We start from the raw sequence: 12368 nt of genomic DNA on the forward strand, positions 1-12368 counted from the left end.
TGGACCTATGGAAGGCTTTGGGTTAGGGAAGGCAGAGGAGCAGTGATTTTAAAAGTAATAATAATGATTGCTAATTTTTTTGGGGTCTATTAACTGGGGACTTTTTAATATTGAGGTTTAAGTTGATTTGGGGTTTCCAGGTTACTCAGTCGTAAAGAATCTGCCTGCCAATGCAGGAGAGGCAGGAGACTCAAGTTTGATCCCTGCAGCAGGAAGATTCCCTGGAGAAGGAAATGGCAACCCACTCCAGTCACTCTGCCTGGGAAACCCCATGGACAGAGGAGCTGGCAGGCTACAGTTCGTAGGGCCACAGAGTCAGGCACGACTGAGCTCACGTGCATGTGCACGTAAGCTGATTTACAATAGTTTCTTTCAGGTACACAGTACCTGAATTCACAATTTTAAATTCACAATTAAAAATTCACAATTTCAAAAGACTATAATCCATTTATACCTATTATGAAACATTGGCTCTATTCCCTGTGCTGTATAATATGCCCTAGTAGCTCCTTCCATGTATACTAGTTTACATCTCTCAGTTCTCTCTTAGTAGCCTAACCCTGTTCTCTATAACTGTGAGTCTTTTGTTGTTGTTGTTGTTATATTCACTAGTCTCATTTTTCAGATTCCACATAGAAGAACTAATATAAAATACCTGTCTTTCTCTGTCTGACTTATCTCACTAAGCCTAATGCCATTCAGGCCCATCTGCATGGCTGCAAATGGCAAAACTTCATTCTTTTTTAGGGTTGAGTAGTATTCCATTCTATTCACATACTGTATCCTTTTATTCATAATGATAGGCAGTATTTATTAAGAACCTGTAATGGATCAGACATTCCTGGACTATAAATCTTGTCAGAGGTTTTTCATCTGTTCTGTTCTAAGATTCCATGGAGGGTCTCAGGAGCTGCAGTGAAGGGTCAAAAGGAAACCAGTGAGTTCACATACAGGGCTGACTCCTTGGTTTCAACTAGATCAGTTTTGCATTTACCTGCTTAATACATTGATCCTCTACATGAGATTTTGTTTGAAAAGTAGTATGTCTTTTAAAAATGTTGGAAAACTTCTACAGAAATAATGGCTCAAGAGGGCAATCCAAACAAAAACATGCTTATCCAGCCTTCCTCCTCTGATCTAAACCCTAAAACTAACCTAAAGGATATATATCTACAGATACTTATATAGATTCTATATGTCTTTAGATATATAGATATTTGAAGATCCTGTTGACTTGCAAGAAGAATTTCTCTAAATGGATCAAACATTCTGCAAGAACTGCAGAAACACAGAAAGTCGAACTGCGGTAACATTGAAAAGGCACGCACTGTCCCACAGTAAAGAAGAGGGCACCTATAAATTGTGAGTCAGGCTTCAGTACTGCTCCAATACTTAATATTTTCCAGTAGTTAGGGAAAGGAGATACACGGTCAGGAGGCAGTCCCAAACCAACATTTAGGATGATTCTGCTAGCATTCCAGCGGCAGGGACAATCAGGCAGTTCCTCTTTCCTTCCTTCCACCTGTGCTACGCAACAAACAGCCAAAGTAATTCCAATGGGACCTCTTGGGGATTATAAGCAGAGTAATAACCGAGAGATGTGTGTACCCCAGAAGAAGTGGGCGTTCCCATGCTCAGAAGACCAGCTACTGACCCACTTGATCTGGTGGTGTGTCCTTCCTCTATAACCATAGGAAGCAGAAACGACGAACTCCAACTCAAACATATACGCAAGGCTAAGAGACAACTGAGAATGCAAACGGATCAACAACTGAGAATCACCACGTATGTGAAGAAAAACAGAGAGGCGTCCCAGAAGGAAAGAATGGAGGGAATGAAGGGAAAGAAATATTAAAAACCCAACAGAACAAAAGAGCTCATTGTCAATGAAAGACATGACACCTCCAATAAAAAGAGCCCATCAGTGCTGCTTAAAATGAACAGAAAAACAAAACAAAACCCAGATCACATCCAGACACTTGGTAACATTTCAGAAAACTAAGGATAGATGACAATTTAAAAATTATCCCTAAGTGAAGAAATTAACAGCTAAAGTAAAGCATATTACTTAGGAGAAGGAAACCATCATCTATTATTATAATTTTACAAAAATTATAGAAAACCCTGGCGTCACATGGGAATAAAGTCCAAAAACAAAATCACACAAGGCCAGTTCCCAGGGTCTGTCTAACAATACCAACTCTAGTGTCATTTAGAGCTAGTTGTCCATCTGGCTTACATTACCAGTGGGGTGTACTTTTAATCACGAGCTGGGCTGAGATTTCCCTAACAGCACAGTTAACTCCAGGCATCTTCCCATTGGCTCACACCTATTTCAGTGACTATTTTTGAGACTGATGTGGGTACCACTGAGGACACAGGGCCCACCCCTCACATCCCTACTTACCAAAATTGAGTTGCTGCTGTTTTTCTCTCTGTGGAGACTCTCCTTCTCTTCCATGCCATGCCTTTCCTGCACAACATCAGCTCGTTCCAATCCAAGAACAGTGCTGAGTGGAGAATGGGAACCAATCTCCAGTCAGGTTACCTGTGAGTCCACACGAAGGTCAAAGTTATTATACTTTACAAGAGCAGCTTGCAGAGAGGCAGGGCATGAGATAATGGGAAATGAGAGGGACCATTCAAAGATGCTTACTCCTTGGGAGAAAAGTTATGACCAACCTAGATAGCATATTCAAAAGCAGAGAAATTACTTTGCTGACTAAGGTCCGTCTAGTCCAGGCTATGGTTTTTCCAGCAGTCATGTATGGATGTGAGAGTTGGACTGTGAAGAAGGCTGAGTGCCGAAGAATTGATGCTTTTGAACTGTGGTGTTGGAGAAGACTCTTGAGAGTCCCTTGGACTGCAAGGAGATCCAACCAGTCCATTCTGAAGGAGATCAACCCTGGGATTTCATTGGAAGGAATGATGCTAAAGCTGAAGCTCCAGCACACTGGAAAAGACTCTGACGCTGGGAGGGACTGGAGGCAGGAGGAGAAGGGGTTGACAGAGGATGAGATGGCTGGATGGCATCACTGACTCGATAGACGTGAGTCTGAGTGAACTCCGGGAGATGGTGACGGACAGGGAGGCCTGGCGTGCTGCGATTTATGGGGTCGCGAAGAGTCGCACACGACTGAGCGACTGAACTAAACTGAAGGCTTATAGATCAGCACAGCTTTCAAAGTAAACAAAGGTTAAGAGCGATTATCATGGCTGTAATATTGTTCTTTTAGTGTCGCTAAGTCATGTTCAACCCTTTTGCAACCCCATAGACTGTAGCCCTCTAGGCTCCTCTGTCCATGGGATTTCCCCAGCAAGAATACTAGAGTAGGTTACCAGTTCCTTTTTCAGGGGATATTTCTGACCCAGTGATCAAACCCACATCTCTTGCACTGGCAGGCGGATTCTTTACTGCTAAGCCACCTGGAAGCGGTTGTAAAACTAGGAGTGAGTTAATTTTCTTCTTTATAAGCCATGCTTTCTACAATAGCTATGTATGCCTTTTATGAGAGAAAAGCAATGAACCTTATATTTTAAATACACAAACACTACAGAAAAATGAAAACAAAGGAGACTAGGCTATAGAGAATCGATTCACACTCATCAGGCTAACAACAGCTTTATTTATAAAACACAATGCCAATTTTATTTATTTAGCCATGTCCAAGATCTTACGATAGCGGCCGAGGCTATACAGAGGGTTAGGATAAATTCTTGCTCACAAGCAAGATTAAATTATGGTTTATATGGTACTTACGGAAGAGGGAGCTGAAAGAATGGTTAACAGATAAGCATGTATTAATAATTGTATTTCTTTGATGAATAAAATAAGGGCTAACGTGCAATGTAGCCTACTGTAGCATAACATTTTCTATTCTCTGATTTAGGAAATGCTTTTTAGATGAAAATTAGGGAGTTAACTCCTAGTACATATTATCAGCAGTATATTTCCAAAGCATCTATTAGGGTCATAAAATTTGAGTAATGCTTATTATTACCTTTGCTGTCAACTTATTAACTTCATGATTATTACCTTTGCTGTCAACTTATTAACTTCAATGCCAAAAAGACCTTATCCAACATTTTACTCTTAAGAGCAGGGGAATGAAATAATAACAGTAATTACATTAAATGAGCGCTTACTATGTGCTAGGCATTTCATGGGGTCTTTACAACATATCTCTCAGGTAAGTATTACAGGTCTACAATCTCTTATCCAAAAGCCTGGGGAAGAATGTGTTTGGAAATTAGATTTTTGTTTCAATCTAAAAAGAAATTGGAATTCCGTGGAATATGGTACATACACTCCAGATTTTATAACACTACAAATGGATGTGTAATGCATTACTATTTCTGCAAAGAAATATATGAAAATTCAAAGTGGAAAAAAAAAAAGACCATAAAAAATATACCTTATTTATGTAAATAAATTAGCAAATTTGGGCTTGTGGGAAAGTAGTTCCCCAACCAGGGATTGAAACTGTGTCCCCTGCAGTGGGAGACTCTAAACCACCAGACTGCGAAGGAAGTCCCAAGTTTCTTTCTTTCCTTGCTTATGATAAAGCTTATTTCTAGGAAAGGTCTTAGCAATATTTAAAATTTATACTGATGGAAACAAACCTGTAACATATGCAGCAAATATCACTTCTCGAAGAGATGATGCTGGTGTTACCATTGCCTGTGAAACCAGGTTGGAGCTGAACATCTGATGAGGAGCCAGAAATAGAATCCTCAAGTGATGAAGTGTTTCCAAACACAGAGAGACTTTCCTTTTTCAAGACTTTCCTCAGTGTTACTGGTCTCCCTAAACTCAGGCTTGTGTTTAAGCAGTTTCTGTTTTTTAAAAAAAAGTATTTATTCACTGAGTTTTATTTTTGGCTGTGCTGAGTCTTTGTTGCTGCACAAGAACTTTCTCCAGCTGTGGCGAGCAGGGGCTACTCTCTAGATGTGCTGTGCAGGCTCCTCATTGTGGTGGCTTCTCTTGTGGAGCATGGGTTCTAGGCAAGCGGGCTTCAGGAGTTGTGGCCGCATGAACTTAGTTGCCCCAAAGAAGGTGGAATCTTCCTGGACTGGGGATCAAATTCATGCCCCTTGCACCAGCAGGTGGATTCTTAGCCACTGGACCACAGGGGGACTCCAGCAGTTTCTGTTTAAGTGAGTCAACAGTCATCGTCTCTTGCTCACTGATAAACACACGCTGTTCAAGGCTAGCAATCAGGTGGCCACACATTTTCAGCCTCTGGTCTTTGGAGACGTTTTCCACCTGTGCTTGTGATGTCACTGTCGGCACTATCCTTGCACTGATCTGTACTTAACACTCTCCCAGCGGTTTCCCCATGACTCAAAGAAAGCACATGGGGGCATCATCATGTGTTCAGTATTTCTTCAAAGTCTGCTTCTTTCAACTATATTTACACTTTCAGCTGATGATAAGTTTTTGGTAAAAGTAACGAGCTTTGCTATCATCTTTTAACCAGAGTCTCTAAATATTTCAAAATCTTTATCGGTCAGGTAATTTTCAAATGTCATGGTGGCCCAAAGTCTGTACCAAGTACTAGTTAGTGTTGATTTACTGACATCATTCTAAGCATTAACAGTTAGGTTGGTGGCTCAGAGGGTAAAGAATTGACTGCAATGTGGGAGACCTGAGTTCGATCCCTGGGTTGGGAAGATTCCCTGGAGAAGAAAATGGCAACCTGCTCCAGCATTCTTGCCCAGAGAATCCCACTGACAGAAGAGCCTGGCAGGCTACAGTCTATGGGGTCGCAGAGTCGGACATTACTGAGTGACTAACACAAAGGGCGTTCTCGAGACTAAATTCTTAAGAAAATCTTGGATTTTCAGGCTCCTGTTAACCAAAGCAAGAATACTACTTAAAAAAAGGAAAGAAGCATTTATATTTGTTCTTCAAGGGGCATAGAATTCCCTAGTCACAGGGTTATATCATGGATGTCACACTGGGGAGAAAGTAAGCGCCATAAACTTTATTTTTCACAAGAAGTTCAGGAGGAGGATGGGCAGAACAGTTGTCTAGGCACCGTAAAGTTTTGCAGTTGTCTTCCAGTCCAGCTTGCTTGCTGGCACAAAGTGCTAATGCAACCAATCCAAAAAGATTTCTCTTGTTACTGGTGCTTTCCTGTTTGCGTAATACTGCAAAGGTAAATTGTGTACACCTTTTTTTTTTTTTTTAATGTATTCATTTGGCTGCACTAGGTCTTAGTTTTAGCACGTGAGATCTAGTTCCCTGACCAGGGATCAAACTCGGGCCCCTTACACTGGAAGCCTAGAGTCGCAGCTGCTGGACCGCCAGGGGAGTCCGTGTGCACACCTTTTAAACATCTTGGATAGAGACTTTTCCCAGTCACTGTCAGTTTTATCTTGTGTGTGTCTGTGGCCTAAGCACAACCAAGAACAGTCACCCTTTGCTTGGCTTCCTAGATATCTGTCAGTGCCTTTTTGTCTGCCATTGTTAAGGTGTGTTTAGGAAGGTAGTACCAGTACAGAGCTGTAAATGTGTTCAGGGCTAGGGTTTTCATCAGACATAATCTTGGCGAATTCATCAATAAAATTTCCAGTGGTCTCGTGATCATCGGCAGCTTCTTCACCACAGATTTTAAGATACTTGATACCACGATGCTTTTAAAATTTTTACAGCCAGTCTTCTGAATATTCACACTCACAATGTTCAGTTCTTCCTGGTATAGCCTAGCTTGTTTTATGACAAGGCAGTCAGTGGCGTATCCTGACTTCTTTGTTGTTGAATCCATTCAGTTAACACACAGTCAAGATCCTTGTTTTTGGTCCTATGAAATGTTTTTCTATTTTTCACTAGCACTTGGTAATCACTGTCAGCATAAAAATTTTAAGAACTTATCTTTCTGTCTGTACAAGTCATAAATGGTGATGGTTCCCACACCATATTCCTCAGTAAGGCATCTCACAGACATATCACCACCAAGCTTCTGCAGTAACTCCACTTTCTGAGCAATTGACAAAGAGAGATGCATCCTTTTTTCCTGTTACCCAGAGGCAGGTCTTTAACTCTTTGGGTCATTTTCACAGTGCAATTAATCCTCAAGCCACCAAACGTTAGCAGAGAGGAGTCATGAGCGGTGATGGATATGATGGATACGAGTGCTGAGATATAACTAAGGCTGCACAGCTGAGGTTTGCTGCCAAATAATCCTGATGCCAAACTAATAAAAACGCTTTTTGGTCTCAGACAGTACTTTTTTGGTTTTGCTTCGTCTGTTTTGGAATTGTGGAGTAGAGACTGTGGACCTGTATTAAAAATATCATTTTAATGGTGACAAGACTGAGGCTCAATTAGTAACTTGCTTTTCTATTTCTTTTCAGTCTCCTAAACTTTGGCCACTTTATTGGACAAAGAAATTTTTTTTTTTTTTTGGTATTGTCTGCCAAGATGATTCGAGTTGGAATATTTTTAGCAAAGGAACCTAATACTCTTGGCTGTTTGACTGACACAGCCAATAGTTGACGCCCGTGCTGGGCAATGTGAAGATGCCTAGTCAAGAAGAGGCTGGATGTGCTCAATTTATAGACATTGAATATAGATGTTTCTTTTTGTTCCAAATGATCTGTTTGGTACTTAATCTGCCTAGATACTTATTGCCCCACAATGAGTAATCAGGATAAATGAGAGAAAACAGCTCATTTCAGATCTGTCTCAAATACTCCTACAAGTTTCCCATAAATATCCACTCATTTGAAAGGTTTTGTTTGTTTTTTTCCTAATGATTCTCTAAATTATACATCCCAACTGTGACTCAGAATTATTGTTCATCAAGTTTCAGAATTAAAAACGTATTTTAGACATTTTGCTAAAATATTTCCTTTAACTTAGAAAGACTTCATTAGAATTTTGAATGCCTTTTAAGAGTCTGTGGTTAGCGTCCTACATCAAGTATCATTTTATGAGTTCTTTGTGGAGGACCAGCCTTTCTCCCTTAGTCTCCTCATCCCCATATTTGTGTAGATCTTCATGAAACATCTATAATGAACTGGAGATTGTTGATTCAGGCCTAAATCTTTTTCTCTTTTCCCATTATGTGCGAGTACAGTCCTTAGGACTGAGGGGTTTATGAATCTATGTAAAGCACCGTTCCTGTAATCCCTGAAGTTTAAAATCTAGTAAATAAAATGAGAAATGTATAATGTATAAATGTATAATGTAAAATCCAATGAAAATTCTCTTCCTCAGGAGAGGAAGGGATCACATTTGTTACAATCTATACCATACTTATGTTATTTTTTTACATTGGTCTCTCCTGTAAGACTGCAATAATAACTACCATTTATTGGTCCCTTTTGTACCCAACAGAAGCCAGCATTTAAAAAGCAGCAGACTCAGAAATGTCCATTGACCTTGCTCAGTGTCACAAACTTCTAAGTGACAGAATCTGGAATTGACTCTATTACTTGACTATAATGGCACCCCACTCCAGTACTCTTGCCTGGAGAATCCCATGGAGGGAGGAGCCTGGTAGGCTACAGTCCGTGGGGTCGCAAAGAATTGGACACGACTGAGTGACTTCACTTCACTTGACTATAAAGCTCTATTTATTTTTCACTGTAACTTAAAGAACACTCTTTCCTTTGCCTTCAGCGTATATTCTGTGTTCCCATCTGTCTCTTCACTATAGCCCATTCTCCTACTTTAGAAAAGAAAGGCATACCCTAACTTATCTGGAATCTTATGGTGTATTATCTCAGTAAGTAGAAATCTCCTGGTTGCCCAACAAAAGGACAATTCAAACGACTGGGAGATGTCATTGGAGATCCAATGGTTAAGACTTTGTCTTTCAACGCAAGTGGTGCAGGTTTGATCAGGGAACTAAGATCCTATACGCTTTGTGGCCAAAAGACTGAAACATAAAACACAAGCAATATTGTAACAAATTCAATAAATACTTTAAAAATGGATTTTTTCCATATTAGGAAAAAAATCTTAAAAAAAATGATTGGGGAAGGCTCCTTGAATAATTAATCAAGGCACATAAAATCCTGCCTAACGTTTGTCTTTCTTAGACATATTTCTGTTAAAGAGAAAAATGGTGCTTTAGAACCAGCATATTTTGGCCAGTGTTGGGATGCTGCTGCTGCTAAGTCGCTTCAGTCGTGTCTGACTCTGTGCGACCCCATAGATGGCAGCCCACCAGGCTCCCCCGTCCCTGGGATTCTCCAGGAAAGAACACTGGAGTGGGTTGCCATTTCCTTCTCCAATGCATGAAAGTGGAAAGTGAAAGTGAAGTCGCTCAGTCGTGTCCGACTCCTAGCAACCCCCATGGACTGCAGCCTACCAGGCTCCTCCGTCCACAGTCCACTTCTTTGGACTAGAATCAAAAAATGCAGTGCCCTTGAAAGTACCATGATAGTAAAGGAAAGACAGCTTAGATTTTTTTTTTTAAGGAAAGCAATTCTTTTCAGCCTTGTAAAGAATACTCATCTTGGCACTTGTCATTAGCTAGAAAAAATTATAAGATTTTTCTCAGGTTAGTTGTCTATCATCCAATAAGGGAGTTAAACCCTATTTTATCAAATCAGATCATGAGATATTTATCCTGATTAAATTCCATTCCCATTTTTAATATTTATTTGATTGTGCCAGGTCTCAGGTGTGGCTTATAGGAGCTTTAGTTGTGGCCTGTGGGACCTAGTTCCGTGACCAGGGATTGAACTTGGGCCTCCTGCATTAGGAATGCAGGGTCTTAGCCACTGCACAGGACAACCAGGGAAGTCCCCCATTCCCATTTTATTTCATCTTTTGAGTTATTTACTGTTTATTATCTCCTAATAGCTTCCCAGGTGGCTCAATGGTAAAGAATCTGCCTGCCAACGCAGGAGACACAGGAGATGTGGGTTTGAGCCCTGGGTTGGTAATTACGATCTCCTGGAGCAGGAAATAGCAACCCTAATAACACCACCTCCTAATAACAGCAAGTGAATATGCTAGATGCTGGGCCAATTAGGTTATTAGCTGTGTGACAGAGACTGGTTGTGTGCTCATCAACTGGGCTTCTTCCTGGGTGTGTTAGAAAACCACATTTCCCACTCTGCCCTGCAGTTAGACTGGGACCACATGCCTAGGTTCCTATCCCAGGAACATGAGCAGAAACAATCGACACCACTTTCTAGGCCTAGGTATAAACTCTCTGGGCACCATTAGTCAAGCTCTCTCTTCCCTTTCTGCTGGGCCCACGGAGGTCAAAACTGCAGATTACCAGATGAAAGGAACCAAGCCACTGTTCTGAGGACAGCTGCACAGGAGTCACCCTACTGTCACTGGGGCCATGATATGAATGACAAATAGTGTGGCGCTATAATAGCATCTAGCTTTAATTACCCTGATTAATATAAACAATGTATACTTTTATTATGGAGAAGTAAGTGGTAACCCACTCCAATATTGTTGCCTGGGAAATCCTGTAGACAGAGGAGCCTGGCAGGTTACAGACCATGGGAATGCCGAAGAGCTGGACACAACTTATCGACTAAACAACTACTTACTTTTATTAAACATACCAGATTTCGAATCAAGATTCCTGAAGAATATAACGCCTGTTCTCATAGGTCTTGATTAATATGTAACGTCTACTCTTAGCTGGATATTTGCATTATTGCAAATTAAGAAATGAAAAATCTATCGCTTTAAGTAATGTAAAATTACTTATATGAGAGCTATATCATTGTAATCTTGATAGCTCATATAATTACACTGTACAACATGGATTCTGTAACTTCTCAGTGACTTTGATACTGTTCCTTAAAAGAAATATTAGCATACCTGAACTGAAAAATATAATCGGACTTTTTCTGACAGAAAATAAGTCATATTCTAGTGATTAGTTTTCCAAATGAGGACTGGCTTTGTTAACTGGGTCATATGGCTTTGTCATTTGTGGTCTGGTTGACCATAAGATAGGGGTACCTTCCATATATTCACTGAATCAAAGCTTTAAGTTTTGACATAACTATATTCAAAATATGATAAAAGAAGTTTATAAAAAACACTTTACTATCCTCAGTTCAGTTTAGTCACTTAGTCATGTCCGACTCTTTGAGACCCCATGAATTGCACCACGCCAGGCCTCCCTGTCCATCACCATCTCCTGGAGTTCACTCAAACTCACGTCCATCAAGTCGGTGATGCTATCCAGCCATCTCATCCTCTGTTGTCCCCTTCTTCTCCTGCCCCCAATCCCTCCCAGCATCACAGTCTTTTCCAATGAGTCAACTCTTCGCATGAGGTGGCCAAAGTACTGGAGTTGCAGCTTTAGCATCATTCCTTCCAAAGAAATCCCAGGGCTGATCTCCTTCAGAATGGACTGGTTGGATCTCCTTGCAGTCCAAGGGACTCTCAAGAGTCTTCTCCAACACCACAGTTCAAAAGCATCAATTCTTCGGCGCTCAGCCTTCTTCACAGTCCAACTCTCACATCCATACATGACCACAGGAAAAACCATAGCCTTGACTAGACGGACCTTAGTCGGCAAAGTAATGTCTCTGGTTTTGAATATACTATCTAGGTTGGTCATAACTTTCCTTGCAAGGAGTAAGCGTCTTTTAATTTCATGGCTGCAGTCACGATCTGCAGTGATTTTGGAGCCCCAAAAAATAAAGTCTGACACTGTTTCCACTGTTTCCCCATCTATTTCCCATGAAGTGATGGGACCAGATGCCATGATCTTCGTTTTCTGAATGCTTACTATCATAGATAACTGAAATTAGTATCTCCAATTTTGACTGAGTGTATTGGTTTAAATGAAACACTGCTGAGTGAAAGAATAAAGCATATAATTAACATTTACTTGATAATCTGTGATAATAGCATTTTTGGTACATTTCAGAGACTGAGACTCTTAATATCTGTCTAATAAAACCTTTTATAAGTGAGATGGTTTCTAATTTACAGCTTTCAATAAAACTAAAAAGAGGACCTAATTCAATTATTAGTTGATAAAGCTTTTAAGTAATTTTGGATAATAAATCACTTATTTTTGACATCTAAATTGAAAGAAGTTAAAAGAATTGGGTGACACTGCCATAATTTCTATTATTATATTATTATTGTGAAAAAGATACCCCTTGGGAGAAGGGAATGGCAAACCACTTCAGTATTCTTGCCTTGAGAACCCCATGAACATTATGAAAAGGCAAAATGGTAGGATACTGAAAGAGGAACTCCCCAGGTCAGTAGGTACCCAATATGCTACTGGAGGTCAGTGGAGAAATAACTCCAGAAAGAATGAAGGGATGGAGCCAAAGCAAAAACAATACACAGCTGTGGATGTTACTGGTGATAGAAGCAAGGTCAGATGAGGTAAAGAGCAATATTGCATAGGAAC

General features: G+C 40.4%; 1 protein-coding gene across 5 annotated transcripts in view; it reads right to left on the reverse strand.

Annotated features, from left to right (window-relative positions):
* The window catches only part of PANK1 (pantothenate kinase 1), a 110993-nt gene that overhangs the window by 84936 nt on the left and 13689 nt on the right, over positions 1-12368 (reverse strand). For 3 of the 5 annotated variants that reach the window (XM_027960488.2, XM_060404948.1, XM_060404946.1), the window contains exon 3: positions 2408-2548. The gene's annotated coding sequence lies outside the window, so the exon portion shown is untranslated. Of the gene's footprint in view, positions 2549-12368 lie in introns of all 5 variants that reach the window. The other 2 variants (XM_042238825.2, XM_060404947.1) reach the window with 1 other exon arrangement.

Source organism: Ovis aries, chromosome 22 (assembly GCF_016772045.2).
Source record: "Ovis aries strain OAR_USU_Benz2616 breed Rambouillet chromosome 22, ARS-UI_Ramb_v3.0, whole genome shotgun sequence".
In the NCBI taxonomy this organism is placed as follows: Eukaryota; Metazoa; Chordata; class Mammalia; order Artiodactyla; family Bovidae; genus Ovis; species Ovis aries.